Raw genomic sequence first — 8,482 nt, 5'->3', positions numbered from 1 at the left:
GACTACCGAGCGAGGACCCAAATGCTCACATAGCCAATTTCTTAGAGATTTGTGATACCTTCAAGATAAATGGAACGACTGATGATGCCATTTGGTTGAGGCTATTTCCATTTTCTCTGAGGGACCAAGCAAAAAGATGGTTGCAGTCACTTTTAGCCAACACTATTACGACATGAAGAGCTTTGGCTGAGAAGTTTTTATATAAGTACTTTCCTCCTGCTAAAACTGCTAGATTGAGAAATGACATATCTTCTTTTGTGCAGTTCAATGATGAGAGCATGTATGATGCCTGAGAGAGGTATAAAGACTTGCTCCAATGTTACTCGCACTACGGACTACCAGTATGGATGCAGGTTCAGACTTTCTATAGCAGTTTGAACCTTCCTACTAGGCAGATGGTAGATGCTGAAGTAGGTGGGGCCCTAAACAGTAAAACGTCAGAGCAGGCGCAAAATCTGATAGAGGAGATGGCCATGAACAACTACCAGTGGCAATCCTCTAGGAGTCGGCCAGTTAAGTAGGGAGTGGTCAACCAGTTAGATTCTACAACAGCCTTGGCAGCTCAGGTGGAGCTCTTGGCCAAGAAAATATACCAGTTCTAGATGCCGGTTCATGCAGCACAAATTAGTTGTGAGTTTTGTGGTGGCTCACACTACTGTGCAAACTGTAATGTGGGAGGTATGTTTCCTTCTTCTTCATCTTCTTCTGCTGACCATGAATAGGTTAATTATATGGGAATGCACCCAGGCAGCAGAACGACCCTTACAGCAACACATACAACGCAGGGTGGAGAAACCATCCCAACTTCGGGTGGCGGAATAACAACACCCAGGGTCTACGAGGATTTCAGAGATTGCATAAGCAACATCCCCAGCAGCAAGTTGGTCCATCCCAACTACCTCCACCTCAAGAGAAGAAGCCTAATCTCAAGGAGTTGGTGATGAAGTTTGTGTCTTCTATTGATAATAGGTTCCAACAGATGGACAGTGGCACTTAGGACTCAGCAGGCCTCCATTCAGAATTTAGAGACTCAAATAGGCCAGATTTCTAGGATGTTGGCTGAGAGGCAGCTGAGGACTCTGCCTAGCACTATAGAGTCCAACTTGAGGGAGCATGTGAACGCAATCATGTTGCGGTTAAGTAAGTATATTTCTAGTCCTTCTTCTATTTCTAACAATGATGCTGATGCGCAGGTAGATTCAAGCAAGGAATTTGAAGCTACCAAGGTGAAGGAACCAGAAAAGGAAGAGGCAAAGGAGATTCCACTCAGAGAATACCAATCTAAAATCCTGTACCTTGCTAGATTAAAGCAGGCGCAAGTCGAGCAGTAGTTTGATAAAGTTCTGGATATTTTTAAACAACTGCATATAAATTTACTTTTTGTTGAAGTTATTTCGCAGATGCCTAGGTATGCAAAGTTCTTAAAGGAGATTCTTAGCAACAAAAAGAAGTTTGAGGACTTAGCGTGCATGACACTAAACGAGGAATGTTCGGCAATTTTCTAGAATAAGTTACTGGAAAAGCGACATAATCCAGGGAGTTTTACTATTCCTTGTGTTATAGGTAACTTATCTGTTAATGATGCTTTAGTTGATTTAGGGGCTAGCATTAATGTAATGTCGTACAGCCTATTTGTAAAGTTGGGGTTGGGAGAGACCAAACCCACTAGGATGAGTATACAATTAGCTGATAGATCTATTAAGTATCCTAGGGGTATTGTAGAAAATGTGCTAGTAAAAGTAAACAAATTTATATTTCCTGTTGATTTTGTGATCTTGGACATGGACGGTGAGAGTAGTGTACCATTAATTCTAGGTAGACCTTTTCTTGCAACATTTAGGGCAATGATAGATGTTTGTAATGGAAAGTTAAAACTTAGGGTAGGGGAGGAGATTGTCACCTTTGACTTGCATAATTCCATAAGCCAGTCTGTAGATCATAATAATATTGTGTATGCTATTAATGTATTTAACGATGCTATTAAGACACAGTTGCAGGAAGTATTAGTTGAAGACCTTCTACAAGTCAATTTGCCAAGGGGAGATGAGCATGAGCTATCAAATGAGGAAGTGTTAGAGCAACTTGAATTTCTATTAGCAAACGATCTAAGCAACAATACTGATGAGTTTGCTATGATTGACAGGATAGGTGTGCAGAAGTTGAGACCATCACTTGAGGAACCGTTGGTTCTCGATTTGAAAGAGCTTCCACAATGTCTTGACTATGTGCATATGAATGAGGATAACAGGCTGGCTGTTATTCCAGCAGCAGACTTAACACCCGAGTTGAGGGAAATGACATTGCCCTCTCGAAGGAGGTACCTAAAAGTGGTTGCTTGGAGGATTATTGACATTTTAAGGATCCATAACTTGGCAGTTCAATCGTAGCACATGTCAAATCCGCACATGCAGGGAGTTATCACCGAGTCCAGCTAAATGACTTGAGAAATAAAAAGAAGCGCTTTTGGGAGGCACCCAAACTTTTTTTTAGTTTTGGAACCTTTTTTTAATTTTATTTTTCATATTTTATTTAATTTTTATTTTCATTCTCTATTATTTCTTTATTTTTCATTTTCAGCTCCCGCTAAGGACCCACCGAATTTCCACTCCACCAACCTCGGCGGATGATCAGGGCAGTCCGCCTAGATCTTCTTTTTATTTTCTACGTTGATTTACTTTATTTTTCATACATGTCATGTACCTAGATATTATTGATTTTACTTTCTTTATTTGTACATCCCATGTGGGGTACCCACTTCGTTTTACACTAAGGACATTGTGTTCTTCAAGTATGGGGTGGGTGTGGGTAAACCGTATGTTATCTTCTCTTTCCTATGACTTTTGGATGTGCCTGAAATTGTTAACACTGGTGTTGTATATTATTAGGATGTTAGGACCTATGTTCTTCATGTCGTTTAAGCTTATTTTGTTCTTTTGTAATTAATGATTTAATTCACATACTTGTAATTGATTATCGCTCTCGATTTCTGTTCTTGGAAAGCAATTTCACTTTGATCAATATGTCACTTTCTAGCCTTTATCTTTGAACTTTGATTATGTCAATTTCTTAAACCATTTATGTGATGATTCAATTGATAATTTTGGGAACCAATTGCAAATTTTAGCCACTTCAAACGTGAGTTTTTAAACCAAAATTTGAGCATCCATTGCAATTATGCTCATGATTTTTCTTGTTTGAGTGTGCGCTATACTTAATTTTGTTTTTAGAACTTTCTTTGTAATGCTTGTTGAGGTTACATGAATTTTTGAATACCATTAAATTATTTGGGCAACTTAGGATTCACCACATTTGGCCAAAAGTCTACCCTTTGTTTCCATTAATCAGCCAGTTTTGAGCCTTAACCTTTTTCTTCATGATTTACACCTATACACCACATTTATACCATTCTCTACATTTGTCTTTTCTTTTACCCTGTATACTGAATAATTATATGATATGCTTCTTTTTTTATGGAATTATAGTACCTAATTTTGTTATAGATTGACATAGTCCTTTTAATCATTCTTTGATGCTCCCTTCAATCCGAATTGTATAACTATTCTCTTTGTGTATGTCATTAACCATGTATCCCCTATGTAAGCTGCTGTGGCATATAAAAAAAAATTAAGTGTTTATTGTGTTTCTTTCTTTCTTAGTTCTTCTCTCTTATGGATTCAATTCTTTGAGCATCCTCTACTTCAAATAAGGCTTAGTGAGTACTTTTGTTGATTTGGCATTCAGCTCTTGAAACATTCATTCTAAATAATTACATGATTTCAGTATATTTTACACTTCTATCTAATTATTCTTACCTTTACCTTAGCCATATTTCAACCCTTGTAAAGACCCTTTGATTTTGGTATTCATTTATTCGCAGTAGCGAAGATGGGGTTTATAAGCAAGCTTATGTTAAACAGGTTTTGTGCAACTATATTGAGGGAATCTTTTTGTTTACCTATAAACACTGTGAGTGATTTGAGAGATCCCTGTGAGGCAATGGTTCCTAGTCTTTAATGCTGAGTTATTATATAATTCATACTTCGAGATGGTTCAAGCAACATATTGAAGATCAAGAGTGGATTTAGAGGCATTCAAGAGGCAATTCGAGGTTCATTATTCAGATTTGGGGATTTAAGACTATTTATCTGAGTTGAAGAAGAAGGGTGTACATGTTTCTAATTTTCTTGTCTACATTTATTTTTTATTTTGTGTTATTCATTAGCATGAGTAGCTAGAGCTGTTAAAACCATTGGGGTTCCTTTGTTTGTTGGATTGCACTTAATGTTTATAAGATTTTGATTATCAATGCTTATTTCCTTCTTGCTTTCAGTATTAATAAGATATCACATTATTCATGAGACGTTGTGAATTGTATTGTTCAGATTGCTTTCTGTAATTGAGAAATTCATTTAGTAGCTGGAAATATGAATAACAAGAACTAGTTAATGATCTTAGAGATAAGGGTAATTAACTAGCCAGATTAAGAATTTACAACTCTTAATAGTAGTGGATTAATTTTAAGGCTAACCTAAATTCAATCGTAGGAAGAGATTTCGTCGTTTAAGTTCTTAGGCTTAAGAATTCAGTGTTCTCGAGAGGGAACTCGAATTCAACTTAGAATCTGCTCATGGGTAATCATAATTGGTAATCAATCTAATTTCTATCTTCACTAAAATCCAGCTAGCTTAGGTCCCCCTTGGGTTTGCTTTCTTTCCTTAATTATTTCACTAAACCTTTGTAGATTGCTTGAGATTTAGCTAATGATGAGCATAGTTTTACACATATTTGCTTGCATACTATTGCGTATGTTCTTAGCAATTATTGTGCTTTTATTCCCAGATCACCCGTGTTTTGTGTTCTTTTGCATTTCAGGAACATTTATTGGACCATCATCGGTGTTTAAGCAATTATAGATCAATACGTGCGGAAACGGACGAGAATCCATCAAGATCGGACAAGAGCCCGCGTTGCACACATTGAGCACGGCCTGAGTCAAGGCCGTGCTGACCATCACGGCCTAGACTCTGGCCGTGACCAACCATCAAAACTTGGTCTTCAAAACAATAGTTTGGGCACGGTTTCCGTAGCCACCACGGCCTCAAAGACGGCCCGTGGTGGCCGACGGGAGCAACACGGTCATGGTGAAACCCTAGTTGGTGAGATCCACCGATGGACTCGGCCAAAGACGCTTGACCACGGCCGAGTTAAATATATAAGAAAAATTCATTTTCTTAGGGAAAAAAGAGTAACATTGAGCCCTAGTGGTCGGTTCGTTTCTGCAATCACCGAGTGCGAGAGAGTCATGCGGTGAGTAGAATCCTGAATCGTAAGATTCCGAGTGCAAAACAGAGTGGAGCAATTCAAGAGGCAGTTTAGGAGATTAATCAAAGTATAGATCCAGATTTGGAGCTGTTCATCCAATTCGAGAGAAAAGGGTGTACATGTTTTATTTTCATTATTCTTTCATTGTAATTGATTTCCTAGATTGTTTTAAACATGAACATGTTTAGCTAGACTGATTTAATCCATTAGGATTTCTTTACTATGTTGGCTTGATATTATATTGTTGGATTGTTTGAGTTGGTTTTGTATTCTTCTTGTTTTCAATATTAATAAGATTATGCATTATTCATGAGACGTTGTGAATTGTGATGTTTAGATTGCTTTATGAGATTGAGAAATCCGTTTGGTAATTGGAATTTTGAATAACAAGAACTGGTTAATAATCACTTAGAGATAAGGATAATTAACTAGCCGGATTAAGAATTAACAAAGCTTAATAGAGGCGGATTAAAGTCTAATGCTAATTTAAGAATCAATCGTTAGGAAGAGATTCCAACTTTAGGTTATTAGGTTTAGGAATTCGGTTATCTCGAGAGAGAAACCGAATTCGGTTAAGAATTCATCCACGGGTAGCATAATTAGACTTACCGATCCTTTATCTTTTGTTCGGTTGCCAACTAGTTTAGATTCCCTTTGGGTTTGTCTTCTTGTCTTGATTATTTCTTTTATCAATTACTCCTGCATCTCCCTCGGAACTTAGCTCGTAGTTAATAGTTAGTTTAGAATTTATTCATCATCCATTTTAGGTTAATATAACAAAGAACAAAGGAGTAACTCTGGGCTTTCGCTTTCTCGAGGAATACGACCTTAATACTCGCCATTAGTGCTAGACTGCATCGATAGGTACACTGCCTTAGATTGTAGCTAACACGAGTAGCACCCATCAGCTAATCATTTAGCTTGTGTCTAATCATAGATTAGTAAATTCGTCTCTATTATTTAAGGTTAGATAACATAAGATGCTGTAATAGTTCTAGGCTCACCTTTTCTTGAGAATACGACCTTGATACTCACCATTAGTGCTAGTCCACATTGATAGGTTCACTGCCTTAGATTGTAGCTGCATAAATAGCTTATCACATCTCCTTCAACCTCTTTGGGAAGAACTATAGGCTCATCAAAGACCAAGTAGCCGATGTATTCAGATTCATGCTAAGGGCTACTTCCACTAAAGAGGAAATTTGATCCCAAGTCCTCCCACCTCATTATTGGTTTCTCCATTGCATCATTAACTTTACCATTAATTCAAAAGGAGATGGTAATGAGAAGGTAACCCTGAAAGACCTTATCTTTCTTTATAGGATGTTAAAACATAAGAAAATCTAAATCTCTTGCTTTCTCATTGACCACTTCATACACTTTGGTAATAAACCTAAGGGACTAATCCTCCATCCTTCACACATTTCTTTTCTTGCAAAATATTACAATGCCTTCCTCACCTACTTTAAATACATACACACTATCAAACTCTCACGTGGCACCAATCTTCTAAACCTTAAGTGCCTCCAGCACTTAAGAAGCATTATCCTCAACTAAGAAAATAAGTATGAATACATCTTAGATGGCTGTGAGGGACTAAGGAGAACTACAAAAAGGACAAGGGTTGTCTTTCCTTTTTATAAAGAAAAAAATAGGAGAAAGGGTTCGGAGTCACCTTAAGGACAAGTGTGTAGTTCCTATAGAGAATCTTTGAGGAAAAGATTCTTAGATATATGGAGAAGCAAGAAGAAAGAATGGTCAAGACCTATAGACTTCTCCAACATCCCCATTTTAGATATAGGTGAGATCCAAAGGAAGACTATCGGTGTCACCGCTTGCATTGTGGGTGAGTGAGATAACCTTATTAGTGAGGAGGAGGAGGAGGATGAGGAAGATGGTGGAGATAAGGAATCTTAGCTTAGTGCCATTCTTCAATTTCTTTTCATTTCTCTTTATGTTTCCTATTGTTTTAATTTTTTTACATTTGCACATCATAAAGGACACTTCCTCATTTGATTATATATAACCTTTTTAAATAAAGCAATGATATTTATTTTAGATTTAATTACTTTATTGATTATACATTTCTTTACCTTTGCTTATATCCTTTTATCCATGATTATTTGTCTTTGTCTCCTTTTCTTATCCTTTTTTATCTTAACAAAGAGAGAAAGATAATAGCAAAACATACTTATTGATTCGTGTGACTTAATTTATATTTGTATCTCCATATACTTAATTATAATTTTGTATTCACACAATCTCTAACTCATTGAAGGGAGAGAACTTTTAATTCATTATATAAGTCATGGATTAAGGGGGACCACATACATACCCTTTGAATTTATCCTTTTACTTAATTTAATTATCAAAATAAGAGAAAAGAGAGAGATTGTTAGCCTAAGTTACTTTATGAACTTAGAAACCCTTGATTTTTATCTTGAAAATCAAATTGATTAGTGCTAATTATGTTTTACAAATGTCTCTTTTATAGGATTTTAGTTCTAGTACTTAAAAGCCTTAGAAATATCAATGCCCTTTAAATCGCGATCGCCATCAGCATGTCGCAAGCGTAAAACTCATATTTCTCATAGTTAATTATAGTAGGTAGAAATTATGTTCACGAATAATGTTGAATTAAGCATAAAGAAGATAGCGCCTAGGATTAAGATTGCAATTCAAAGCACTATGCAATCTTAGGCTTGATGAGATCGCGACTGCTATATCCCAACTGTGATGTTCATGCCCATAAGGAAGACTGCCAATAGCTATTTTGCAACAATGAGTAATGGAGCGCCATGTGAATTATAGCCATTGGAACTTTAAGAATCAATTGGGTATGTAGGTGTCGTGAGTGCGATTCTTCAATTGCGAGCGCTATATGGTGTTATGACCCTGATTATGCTCTACTACTGCATTTAATGCACTATCAAGAACTAGTAGCAAAGTTTTAGCCTATAATCTTTAGGGTCACGTCTCTTTAGTGGTTTGGTACGATAAATACCCTTTTTAGAGACATTTATGGTTGATCAAAAAACTTATTCATAGCAATATTATTACTCTTTAATTTTACCTTCAAGCATTATTTCTTTGTGTTTATAACCATGAAAGGTTGTTATAAGAGCTTTGATTGCTCTTGTGAGTTTTCAATGTTTGCCTA

General features: G+C 36.6%; 1 non-coding gene across 1 annotated transcript; it reads right to left on the bottom strand.

Annotated features, from left to right (window-relative positions):
• Positions 1-230: 230 nt before the first annotated feature.
• On the bottom strand, positions 231-337 carry LOC112535641. Its single transcript, XR_003079724.1, has one exon. It is a non-coding gene; the product is annotated as a small nucleolar RNA R71 (small nucleolar RNA).
• Positions 338-8,482: the final 8,145 nt, after the last annotated feature.

This window comes from Ricinus communis, chromosome 1, assembly GCF_019578655.1.
Source record: "Ricinus communis isolate WT05 ecotype wild-type chromosome 1, ASM1957865v1, whole genome shotgun sequence".
Taxonomy (NCBI): domain Eukaryota; kingdom Viridiplantae; phylum Streptophyta; class Magnoliopsida; order Malpighiales; family Euphorbiaceae; genus Ricinus; species Ricinus communis.
The sequence above is the reverse complement of the archived record's forward strand: the minus strand, read 5'-3'. Positions and strand labels throughout refer to the sequence as shown.